Below are 13,453 nucleotides of genomic sequence, written 5' to 3' on the forward strand. Positions count from 1 at the left end.
CCTTTTGATAAATATCTCCCCATTTCTCCTGTCCCCTAACCCCTGGTAACCATCCTACTTTCTGTTTCCAAGAAGTCAAGTTGTTTAGGTTCCACATAGAAGTGATATGATGCAGTATTTGTCTTTCTGTGTCTGGCTTATTTCACTTAGTACAACATCTTCCAGGTTCAACAGTGTTGTTGCAAAACGTCAGGATTTCCTTCTTTTCTAAGGTTCAATAATATTCCATGACATATATGTATGTGTGTGTGTGTGTGTATCACATTTTTAATCTATTAATCTGTTCACAGATACTTAGATTTTCTCCATATTTTGGCTATAGTCAATCATGCTGTAATGAATGTGGAGCTGCAGACATCTTCTCTAGCTACTGATTTCATTTTCTTTGAATGCATACTCAAAAGTGGAATTGATGGATCATGGCGTAGTTCTATTTTTAATTTTTTGAGGAATGTCCATACTGTTTTCCATAATGTCTGTATCAATTTAAATTCTTACAAGCAATATATAAGGGTTCCTATGACTCCACACCCTCTCTAACATGTATTACCTTTTGATTTTTTTATAACACCCATCCCAACAGGTGTGAGGTGACACATCACTGTGGTTTGATTTACATTTCCTGGTGAGTAGTGATGCTGAGCACCTTTCCATATAACTGCTGGCCATTTGTATGTATTGTGTGAAAAAAGGTGTATTCGTGTCCTTTGCCTATTTTTTAACCAGGTTGTTTTTCTTGCTGTTGAGTTGTATGAGTTTCTTACATATTTTCAATATTAACCCCTTATTAGATGTATTGTTTGCAAATATTTTCTCCCATTCTGTGGGTTGCCTTTCCATTTTGCTGATTGTTTCCTTGGCTGTGCAGAAACTTTTTAGTTTGATGGAGTCTCACTTGTTTATTTTTGCTATTGTTACTTGTGCTTTTGGTGCCATATACAAAAAGTCACTGCCAAGACCACTGTCAAGAAGCTTTTTCCTTATTTTTTCTTCTAAAAATTTTGCAATTTCAGATCTTACATACAACTCTTTCTTTTTCCTTTCAGTACCAATCAGCCTTTTTTCATCGTATTTTCCCAGGGAAAGGAGAAGGGAAGAGAAAAGAGTCAGCATGCCTTACAAAATGATTAGAAAATGGGAAAGGAGGTTCCAGGTACAGCAAAATCAACCATCAAATAAACACACCCAGTGATGAAGTCACAAAAGCATGGAGGGGCTCAGTTTCCTGCAGTTCAGGAATGAGGGGAGGGTATCAGGAAAAGAAAGGGCAGGTAAGTCTTTAATTCATTTTATGTTTATTTTTGTGTATGGTATAAAATTGCAACTTTATTCTTTTGCATGTGGATATCTAGCTTCCCAACATTATTTGCTGAAAGATGATCCTTTCTCTATTGTTTATTCTTGGTGTCTTTGTGGAAGATTAGTGGACTATATACACCTGGATTTATTTCTGAGCTTTCTATTCTGTTCCATTAGTCTATGTGTCTGTCATTATGCAAATACCACACTGTTTTGATTACAATAGCTTTGTAATATAATTTGAAAGCAGGAAGTGTGATACCTTCAGCTTTGTTCTTCCTTCTCAAGATTGTTTTACCTACTTGGGGTCTTTTGTGGTACCATATGAATTTTAGGATTTTTTTTCTATTTAAAAATGTCATTGAAATTTTGATAGAGATTATTTATGTATAGATTCCATTGCATAGTATGGACATTTTTACAGTATTGATTTTTCTGATCCATGAATACAGAATATCTTTCCATTTATTCATTTTTTTTCAATTTCTTTTATTGTTTTATAGCTTTCAGTGCACAGATGTTTCACCGTCTTGGTTAAATGTATTCCTAAGTACTTTATTCTTATTTTTTTGATGCTATCTTCAATGGGCTTGTTTTCTTAATTTATTTTTCGGATAGTTTGTTTTAGTGTGTATAGGACTAATTTATTTTTGTATGGTGATTCTGTATGCTGCAACTCTACCAAATTCATTTATTAACTCTAACAGTTTTTTGGTGTAGTCTTTAAAAGGGCATGGGATGTGAAGTAGAAATGTTTCGGTTTTATTTTTGCCTCAATTATGGTATGATCTAACACAAGTTATAAAATTTATCTGAATCTCAGTTCCTACATCTGTAAAACAGAGATAATAACATTAGAGTTAAAATATTTTAATTATGTATAACCTGGTGCCAGGCATATAATAAACTATTCAGTGCCTAATAAATAACTCTCATTATGATTCATTTCTCTAAATTTTTAGATGTCAGCAGCATCTCCAATTTGAGGCAATGGGATCCCCCCTGTAATGGCTTTTACCAAATGCCTTCTAACATTCACAAAGCAAAGAAACAAATCAAAACTCTTCCTAAGGGGTGGAAACTTCTCAAACGTAACCCAAGCCAAGAACATTGACTTATTTTGGAAAGTTTCTTTAAAAATTCATCAGGCTATTGTTTCTGGGTTTGAGTTTGATTTGGTTTGAATTATGTTAGTACAAAATAAATATTGTAAATAAATAACAGATATACCCTTTAATTTCAGAGCTGAGGAAGAAAAGTACACTTTGTGCTGGATTTGCAGCCAGCCAGTTTCCAGACAGAGTTTCTGAAAATCAGGCCTCTTCCAATAGTCTGATTGTGTGTAAACCAGTCAGCATAGGAATATCTCTATAGCCAGCACCTGGCCAAGCAGTGGTCAAAGAACAAATCATTGCAAGTCCCCATGTGGAGAAGTCATAGTGTCACAAACCTCTTAAGGAATTTTACAAGTCATCACAAATGTGCATTTGGGTCCATCAGCTGATAAAGCTGTAAGAAATGGCCTTAGTAACTGTCAGATATGGACCTCTCATTGATATTGAAACAGTAAAAGTTCCCTTGTCCCCCAGGCAGGGTATGTGACAGGTGGAGTGGCTAGCTTCCTCAGTGCCCCACTGCACAAACCTCTAGGGGAGCATACAAATGGTCAGGCTGTGGGGTGACCCCACAGCAGCGTCTAGTGATGAATGTTTCCCTTTCCTGAATCCCCAGGGGGGGTGTGTGTGTTACAGGGTGCTCTTTCAGCTTAGCCATCCTCGGGTGGCTTGTGTTTAACCGTTCAATCCCAAGGACAGGGGACTTTCTCTATCCTGGGGTTTCTTGCCTTCCTGTACCAGAAGAATCGGATCATACGTGGGCTTGGAGAATGAGTGCAAGGTTTTATTGAATGGAAGTAGCTCTCAGCAGATGGGGGAGGCAGAAGGGAGATGGAGTGGGAAGGTGAAGGTGGTTCTTCCCTGGAGTCGAGCTGCTCAGCTGCCCAGGTTTTCCTCTGCCTGCCCCGGCCAAACTCCGCATTGTTCTGCCGGTCAATGGCCTGCCGGCGTCAGTCGGGGTGCTCTTCCACCGGCGTCCTTTTGATGCCCAGCTACTTGTGTCTCTGCCTGCTAGGGTCTTGGGGGTTTTGTAGGCACAGGTTGGGGGTGTGGTGGGCCACGCTGGTCTTGGGAAATGCAACATTTGGGATCGAAAACAGGAGTGCCTGTCCTCACCTAGGTCAATGGGCACAGGCCCAGGGGTGGAGCCCTAGCCAGGGACCATGCCCTTCCCTTCCCAGCACTTCCCTGCCCCACTTCCATATCAATACTGCAAGGTATCATGATGACTTAGCAGAGTGGTCATGCTGTTTTTTGCTTGTATATCACTTTGCAGTTTGTAAAAGGGTCCCATTTACAGGATCTCCCTTGAACTTCAGAGAGATTAAGTCACCTGCCCACATGAAATAGGCTCTCATTGTCCAACCAAATTTAGCTTACATATTTTTTGAACACTGATATGGTTTAGATTTGTGGCCCCACTCAAATCTCATGTCAAATTACAATCATCAGCGTTGGAGGAGGGGCTTGGTGGGAAGCCACTGGATCACAGGGGCAGATTTCCCCCTTGTTGTTCTCATGATAGTGAGTGAGTTCTCATGAGCTCTGCCTGTTTAAAAGTGTGTCGTACCTCCCCCTGCTCTCTCTTCCTCACCTCCCCTGCTCTCTCTTCCTCACCTCCCCCTGCTCTCTCTTCCTCACCTCCCCCTGCTCTCTCTTCCTCACCTCCCCCGTTCTCTCTTCCTCACCTCCCCCGTTCTCTCTTCCTCTCTCTTCCTCCTGCTCCAGCAGGTAGGACATGCCTGCATTCCCTTTGCCTTCTTCCATGATTGTAACTTTCCTGAGGCCTCCACAGCCAGGCATCTTCTAGAGCCTGGGGAACCATAAGCCAATTAAACTTTTTTTCTTTACAAATTATCTAGTCTTAGGTAGTTCTTTATAGTAATGCAAGAACGGACTAACACAAACACTTTCTATGTGCCAGGCATGTAATAACCATGCTCATATATATGCCCTCATTAGATCTATTTCACCATTCCTATTTTACAGACAAGAAAATGGAGGCAAAGAACATTGGAGTCACTCCCTGGCTACACATGCTGAGGTGATAACCAAGGCAAGACTTGAACACCACTCTCTTTCTGATTGCAAACCTGGTTCTTTTCTTATTATAATGTTATAGTAAATAGCAAATGTCATAAATTGTTATTTACTTACTTTCATGCTGCTCCCACTGGGCAAAAAGAACAAAGAAGAAATAAGAGGAGGAGGAGAGCAAGAGATAGAGGCAGGAGCTGTACTGGCAGTCTACAATAACTCATGGAGGGAGGAAATGTCTTATAGAAGAGGCATTAGATTGAACATCCCGTGGTGTTTTCTACCCCTCGGTTTCTGGAAAACCATATACTTTCATTTATAAACTCTATGCCCAGATCCCAAAGTAGGAATCAAGAGCTCCTTTGAGGACATGCAACCCTTCTCAGAAGTGACTCACATAACAGGATGAGGTAAGATGAAGGCGGCACTGCGGGTCCAACCCTGGCTGAGGATCAGGGTCTGGCACCCTTTGATTTCTCCAGGGAAGATTCAGGTAGGATAGGGGAGAAAGAGGGGGATGAGGTGCTCCCTGCCACCTGGGAGACCCACTGCTTGGTCAAGCCTGCCTGGGCCCTGCCTGGGCCCTGCCTGAAGTCAGCCACAGCCAAGCAACACAGACGATCCTGGAGAACTGAGGATGCCTGGCTTGATTGACAGGAAGGTGGTGGGTTCCAGTAGCATTACTGAGGAGCCCAAGGGCAAGACTTGGGGCACCGCAGTATCCAGGCTGATCAAGGAGCATCTGGCCAGAACTCAGATCAAGGTAGCCAGGGAGCTGCACTTCCTGTGCCTTGAGGGTCTTTTGATAACCAGCCTTTTGTGTGAAGCTGGTTTCTCTAAAGGAACAGAAAGCATGTTGAGTATGGTGAGCTGCAGTATGGAAGGAAACATCTTGTTTACAAATGTCAGGCAGTAATTAGCCTATTTTAAAGAGAGGAGCCACCACTGATGGCTTTTGTTAGCTGAAAACCTCAGTGCTTTCTTGTGGCTGTGCTTGAAGAGGCTGGGTAGACACGGAGACTCTGAACCCAGTTCATAAATCGTTGATTTCATATTTTAAAATCTTGCACTAAAACTGTCACCCCCTCTCGTGGATCACAGATGGTGAAGAACTAATTTGTTACTGTTTGATAACTGCTTTTATGTATCAAAGCTCTTATTTACTACTCTGTGGGGGAAATGACAGACTAAGAGCAATTGTGTGTTTTCTTTCTGTTTGTCTTTAACCGCTAGGCTTCTTGTTTTTACCCTGACGTGTTTTTTCTTTGAAAGATAAAATGGTGAAGCTTTTGCATATGCCAACTTGGCTGAACTCAGTTTTGGGGGGATTGGAAGATGCCTCTCCCAGCACAGACCAGCAGCCTTTTTTTTGGATCCTTTTTCATGTCCCCATGCTCCATAATAACATTCAGGCCAGCCTCTCTTCTCTCTTAAGTCACAAAATGTTTCTAATTATCTATGCAAAGTGAGGCTTTTCTTGTAAAAACTGTGGGGCAAATGTAAGTGCAAGAAGATGGGTAAGGTGAATCCAGTTCACCTGCTCCTAGGACGCAGGCAGACTTTCTTTCCTATAACCACTCACTTCATTCATTCATTCAGTTCATATTTGATTCACTTTTTCATTCAATTAGCCAGTTGTTAATTCTTTCAGACTTTTTGGCTAGATCAGAGCTTAGATTGCAGGCACAGTGGAGGCTGGCACTGGTATGTACTCACCCCTACCACTCCCACCTATGTCCTCGGCCTGTCTTGGACATAACATGAAATGCTTAGAGAAAAAAATCCAACAATTAGTTAGCTCAGTTTAGCAAACTATAGACTGTGAGCTAAGAATAATTTTTATATTTTCAAATGGTTGGGAACAGTCAAGAGAAGACCAGTAATTCTTGACATGTGAAAATTATCAGAAATTCAAGATTCAGCTTTTTGGAACACTGCCCCACCTGCCTGTTGATGTATCATCTGAGGTTGCTTCATGCTGCAATGGCAGAGTTGAATAGTTGTTACCAGGACCATTGTCTGCAAAACCTAAAATATGTATTACCTGGCCATGTGCAGAAAAACCTTACCAATCCCTGAGCTAGCTCATTCCCTGCTTTCTTTAACAGAGCAGGAACATACTTGAACCATACCCATGGTTCAGGCATAGGCAGCCTCGTCACTTGCTACTTACCCTTTGTTCACTGTGCCCCAGTCATCCTGCCCAAGGTCACCTCCTGCCCCGCATCTTTGCACCTCCTATTCTGTCTGCATGCAGAGCTATTCATATTCTTTCTCCACATCAACTTTATTAGTTCTTTTATTTCAGATTTTATATCAAATACAACTTTATCAGAGAAGACTTCATAACTCCCCAGACCAAATTAGCTGTTTGTCGTCTGTTCTTTTATGGACCTCCATTTTTTCTTTTTTTCCTTTGATAAGATCATTTATGAAAGTTTTCAGTTATATTTCTCTTAGTGTCATTATTTAATTAATATCCTTACACTAGCCTTTAAGATTTCCGAAAGCAAAAGCAATGACTGTTCATTTTGTCTTTGCACCCAGGTGCTCAAAAAGGGCCGGTGTGCAGCAGTGAGTGCCAGTTTGAATGAAGGAAGCATGCGTGGCCTGAAGCCTCACCGTGTTCCAGGCGTCCAGTTAAGTGCTCTGCACATAATATCGCACATTGCGCTCCACGATAAGGTATTCATCTCATTTTACAGATGGAGAAAATAAGGATACTTTCTAGAATTTGGCAGAGTTCTGTCTGGCAGATAGAAACTAGTTCTATTTGACTCCAAATCTCTCATCTCATTCTTATGACTATTTTACAGATAAGGAAATTGTGTGTAAGGCATCATGATTCAAATCAATTCTCACTGGGAAAGAAAAATGCCATAGAAAACATTTTATTCTATACACAAAAAGGTTTTCTCAGCATGTTTTATCAACATAATCATCGTCACATTATCATCATTAAGACATGAAAGAGGAGCGTACAATGGAGAGGCTCTCCTTCCCTCCTCAGTCACTCAAGAACGTGATGGTAAATGGGGTTTTAAGCTGTGTTTTGCTCTACGTTTAATCGTGTTTCCTTTCTTGAATAATCACAAGATGCTACAGTGTTAGAAAGAATATTAGAGAGAATCTAGCTCAGCCAGTTTCCTCGTGACACCCAGAAGTCTGAGATCACTTCCCCTGGTCGTAAAGTGTGGGTTGACGTAGATTCCCAGGACAGACCTCCTCCTGCAGTGTTTGTTCCCAGGACCTCTCCTCCACTCTGCTATTCTAAAAGCACAAAAGAAAATCTCTCCAACGCTTTCTATAATTGAGAATCAATTGCCCATTTGCAACTTCATCATGTCGTATTTTGAGATTTGAGATTGTAAATGCATTTTCATGCATGTTCATTCAATGATGCCCCCACACTTACCCTGTTGCCATGTTAGATTTTGGAGCGCTGAACATATAAAATCAAGAAAACAAATTTTCCCATGTCACTCTTTGGAAAATGTTCCTGCCTCATAAATATTGGAATGTGGATTTCATCATAAGTCAGTCTGTGTTGGGTGCCCACTCTTTTCTGAACTCACACCTCCCTGTTACCCTTTGTTCAAGTGAAGTTTAGAAGGGTTAAATGTTATATTATCAACAATTTGATGACATTAAAAATGAATATGAACAGAGATCAATAATTCAGCATGTAGTTTCAGAGTGTCCCTTAGCTTTCGTTAGAGTTAGAAGCTGATAATGATGACAGTTACGATGACTAAAACAATAGACGTTTAGGAGCTATTTTACATTTGGCAAAGCCCCTTCATCATGAATTTTCTCATGAAATATTCACAACTTTTCTTGTTAGTATCATTCGGTATTATTACTGCCTTATGCAAATGAAGAAATAGAGCTACAGAAAGTTTGTAGGAATTTCCACAAATCATATCATAAATACATGATAGAGCTAGGGAAATTATTCTTTTGTCTTCTAAGGAATAGAGGGAATTTCTATGTCACCAAACATATCTTTTCGTCTTTTCTCTAATTCCTAAAATTGCAGTAATGTGAAGAAAATCTCTAAAAGAAAAATTCCAGTGAAAGATTAAAATATTGGAGTCAACTCACATTGGAGCAAAAATCAGTGGCTGCGTATTTACCTGAGAGGGTCCAGCTCCTGCTGCGGTCTCACGTCATAGTTCATCATGCCTCCCTTGCTGTCCCTAGAAGGTCCCAGTTTGGACAACAATCGTGTACTCATGTGATCTCCCCAGAGACAAAGGACTGAGCAGGCTTGCATGGGGGTCAAGGAAGGAAAGGACAGGAGAGGTGACCAAGAGCAGGGGCCCAGGGTCACCTTCTCCCCAAAAGCTGACTCTGAAGTGGTGAAGGCACAAGATGCATTCTGCAGCAGCCACTGACTTGGTGATGTGTGTCTTGATGGGACTTGGTGTTTACACAGCATCCGGGAGCTCCGCATCTAAGCCCCCTTTGACAGCCTCCATGTGAGCATCTCCCATCTCCCCAGTACCCTGCCGGCCCCTCCACACTGCCCTGTCCATCTCCAGCCATTCTCAGCTTTGCTAACATTTCATGAAAAAACACCTTCTTTCTCTTTGAGCCATGGTCTTTTTCCTTAATTATACCAGAGCACCTCTCAGGTCAACTAGTCTAAGCATGTCCTAGAGACATCCCAGCCTTCTTTCAGCATCACTTGTGGAGAATCTGCAGCCAAAGTCAGTGTCCAACAGAGACCCTACATCTGGCCCTGTCAAGCAAGATCACATTTCTCCCCGACTCTCAGGAAAGGCCCACATGGATCCCACAGACTTCCAGAATCCTCAGCCCTCATTTCCTGGATTGCAAAGACCCACCAACCCAATCACCCAAATTTTTCTCTGCAGCTTTGCACGTGCAGCTCAGGTGTGTGTTTCTCTGTGTGTGTGTGTGTGTGTGTGTGTGTATGCATGTGCGCCCGTGCACGTGTGTATAGGAGTTGGGGAATAAAATAGAAACCTCAGATAACACATTCTGAAGTCATCCCTTCACCATCATCTCTCATATGTTTTTGTTTTTCGGCTAAAAGTGACGACATGTTTACTATTACTCTGAGCCCCACATGGCAAGAGAAAGGCTCATTTCCTACATTCCTCCTTGCACATTCTTCTTAGGAAGCACTAATGTGCATACTTTTCACCAAAAAAGAATCAACTGTGCCTTCCTAAAGTACACTTGGTGCCTGCAAGTGAATGCATTCAAATCTTAAATACGTGGAAGTATAGAAAAGGATTTCTGTATACTTCTTGAATATGTTTATATTCTAACATGGGAAACAGATGTGAATATAAAGAGAGGAGATGTGTTTCCACAAAGCCGAAAGTATGTGAGAAATGTTTAAAATGGTCACAAAACTGCTCGTATAATCCCCGGCAGAGGAGTTCAGGCCGGCACTTCTCTTCGGCCCACTTTCTGTATTACTCTGGCGGCTGTATTGATTTGATTTTTCGAGTCTTCATGCCCTGACCAAGGTCCTGCCTTCTGAATGGGCATCATTAGGGCTTCTTGGTTTGTTTCTCTTGAGGCAGAGGTTTTATGACCTTGAAGATATCAGTTTTCATTTAAGTGGAGGATTTAGAGATGCCAGGCTAAGGCATTATTTGCCTGAATTTTAACTTAATACACAAATCAGTTCTGAATTTCTGCTTGGAAACAGGAAAAGGGTCATTTAAACAATTTAAATATTATTAACTTGCTTAGGAAAAGGAGAAAAAAAAAACCCTCAAACTATAATGGCATCTACAGCTGACAGGATAGATTTATGGAAGTTTTTATTCCATGGTAGAAATATATCTACAGATGCCCCATGGTAAAATTAGGTAGGCTTATGGCACTTAGAAAACTGAAATCTAGAAACACATGGAATGAGTAAGATGATATTTCCAGCAATCAATGCATTCTATAAAGTGATTGGAGAGAGCTTCCTCTACACAACAATTTTGGACTTGAGGTTCCAATTCAGTGTTTCTTGCCCTAAATTATAGTAAAGGCTAAATCTCATTATGACAAACCGTAATAGATCATCAAAATTCTTGAGTTAGACCTAGAAATCTGTTGCGTTATGCGCCTTGATCTAAATGTGACTGGGACTTGGAAACCTTGTTATACTGAAAAGTCTGGCTATACAGATATTTGGCTGATGTATTCAGTGATTCTCATTCCTAGAGCAGGAAAGGGAATGAAGTATACAAGTTTCAGATTGTTTGGTGAGCCGGATCAGATCACAAAGTTGGTCATGAGTCCAGGATGGGGGCACTGGCAGCTCCTAGGAAGCTGCTGTAACACCTGTTTACTGCTCATCCAGCAAGCAAACAAGCTTCGAGAACTCTTAGAGCTCCCTGGGTGGATTTGGTCCCTGAGGCTGACTGTGTTTCTCATGGACGTGGGACTCAGGACTGGATGATCACAGCCTAGCCTGAGCAGAGCATAGATTCTTCTAGGTCGCCAGAGCTGTGGACTGACAAACTTCCCCCAGGCAGGGCAGGTGCAGGTGTCCATTCAGCACCCAGCTGGCCACTCATTGTCATACAAAAGAGTTCTTCGTGCATGGCCATTATATAGGTCTACTTAAGATTTCAGTGCAGGAGGACTAGCTACAAATGAAACTGCTAAAATAGTCTCCTGAAATAAAAGATTACGCTGATACCTGATGTATTAGTCTGTTTTCACACTGCTGAAAAGAACTACCTGAGACTGGGTAATTTATAAAGGAAAGAGGTTTAATTGACTCACAGTTCCACATGGCTGGGGAGGCCTCAGGAAATTTACAATCATGGCAGAAGGTGAAGGGGAAGCAAGACATGTCTTATATGGTGGCAGGAGACAGAGAAAGCAAGCGGGGTATGTGCCACACTTTAAAACCATCTTGTGAGAACTCACTCACTATCAGGAGAATAGCAAGGGGGAAATCTGCCCCCAAGATTCAATCTCCTTCCACCAGGTTCCTCCCCTGACACATGGGGATTACAATTAAACATGAGATTTGGATGAGGACACACAGCCAAACCATATCACCTGTGTTTGAGAAAACACTCTCATCTGAAGGGTAAGATAGTAAAACAACTTTATTTAAAAAAATTAAAAAAGAAACAGAAGCTAGCATTTTAGAACCCAATACTTTCTTCCTGTTTGATGATAGACTGCCAAATTCCTTTGGGCAAGCTCAGAAAAAGAAAACAAAAATATATGAATAGGGCAATTTCCTCTAGATGTGTAGCTTAGCGTACTCATCTTATATGGAAAAAATATCAGCTTTACTCTTCATCCACTAGAGAACTAGCAAAAGAATGCATTCCTATGGGAGTTTGTACTCTAAGAAGTCTTTCCATATGCGACAGAAGGGGAAGAAATATCCTTTCACACACGTGCCACTGAGCAGTCTGTTCTTTTAATTTGGCCAAATGTTGTCTAGGCTCTTCTTGGAGTCTCATTCACGGAGACATTTATTCCCTCATCTTACCCTTATTTTAAGGTATATTGAGAAATTAATAGGATGTGTGAACTGTTTTTTGTAGTTCATGTTAATATAGTTCTGCCTGAGAATCCTAAAAGGAGTTGTCTGAGAGATTTCTAATATCAGAAAAGTTATCTGAAGTTAGGAAATAGGCAAAGAAGATTAGTAAGTATTTTCTCAGTGCAGAGCTGGTTTTGCGTCTTTGATTGACTTTTTGTTGACTGAGCTATTTTACAGCTTCGTTAGGGGCAAAGTTATAGATTTTCATCTGGTAGAGATGCAAATAATTACCATCCACTGGGGGAAACCTCCTCCCAAATATGGCTTATGACCTCACAAAATATCAATTGTGTCTCTCACCTAAGCAATCTTTTCCTAATATCCTCATATTAAACTGTCCATAAATATCCAGCTTCTCAAATTCTCCTTTGAACTCCTATTAACATCTTAGTGGCTTCCTCACTAATTAATGAGCTGAATAGAACTTGGACATCATGTTCATATTTGTGTGAGGGTTGTGTTTTTGAACCTTTTGAAAATTAGACAATAGCTCTAGGAAATAACATGGTCCGGGGCCTAGAAATTTTCTTTGAACATTTTACATACTTCTCTGACTAGCATTCCATTTTTGTACCTATTCTCTACCCGTGGAGCTTTTCTGAGAAGGATTCAATAACTATCACTCTTCCCAAGAAAAATGTACAACTCTCTCTGCACATGCCAGTGCCATCTGGAAGGAGATAGGACTCCACAGCAAACAGGATGAGGCAAAGGAAGTCCAGTGGATATTCCCTCATTTAGAAACTCTGACAGCAGGATGTGGAGGTGCCAATCAGAGTCAGATGCTGCTCATGACTGTGATAACAGCTGCCACTCAGAAGTCTTACGCCCCACCCTGTGGTCCTCTCGGTCCCTCTAATCAGATCCATCTGCCTAGAATGACTTGTGTCTGCTTCATTCACAGGGGCAAGTAAAGTCTCTGCTGAGGTTTTACCTACCTGCCCCTTTCGCATTGGGAGCTTTGCCCTCCCTGTCCAGGTGCTGTCTTCGCTCCAGCCTCGTATCTGTCCCCAAGAGACCTGCTTTGTCTCAGAATGCCACAGGGCTATTAGCACAACTCTTTCTGATGGTTATTCATGATAATTTGTACCTCTGGCTTCACCACTATCTACAAAAATGCACTTCATGCCTCCTTATCTGTTCCTGTCTTCTCCGGTTTTCCTTTTCTGGGCACTGTACTCACTCTTTGGGTACCAAGACTGCTTGGAATCCTCTCTTTTTGTATTGTTGAGTAATTCATCTCTTCTTTTCCAGTGCAAGTCTTGGGGATTTCAACTTAGAAAATAGGCCACTAAGGTATTTTGCTAAGCAAAAGAATTATAGACTCCAAGAAATGTCAATTCTCTAGGAATTCGAAATAGCCATAATCAGTGTTTCTGTCAGTCTGAATGGCATGATTTTTAATGTTCACCCTACACTAGCAAAGGAAGCTGCATGGGAGGTGGCACCAGCCACT

General features: G+C 41.3%; 1 long non-coding RNA gene across 1 annotated transcript in view; it reads left to right on the top strand.

Annotated features, from left to right (window-relative positions):
* The first annotated feature begins 533 nt into the window (after positions 1-533).
* The window catches only part of LOC129397198 (uncharacterized), a 41,744-nt gene continuing 28,824 nt past the window's right edge, over positions 534-13,453 (top strand). Inside the window, exons 1-4 of the long non-coding RNA XR_008624433.2 lie at positions 534-625; positions 1,081-1,271; positions 4,404-4,861; positions 6,999-7,136. This is a non-coding gene — a long non-coding RNA (uncharacterized LOC129397198). The remainder of the gene's footprint in view (positions 626-1,080; positions 1,272-4,403; positions 4,862-6,998; positions 7,137-13,453) is intronic.

Source organism: Pan paniscus, chromosome 12 (assembly GCF_029289425.2).
Source record: "Pan paniscus chromosome 12, NHGRI_mPanPan1-v2.0_pri, whole genome shotgun sequence".
Lineage (NCBI taxonomy): Eukaryota > Metazoa > Chordata > Mammalia > Primates > Hominidae > Pan > Pan paniscus.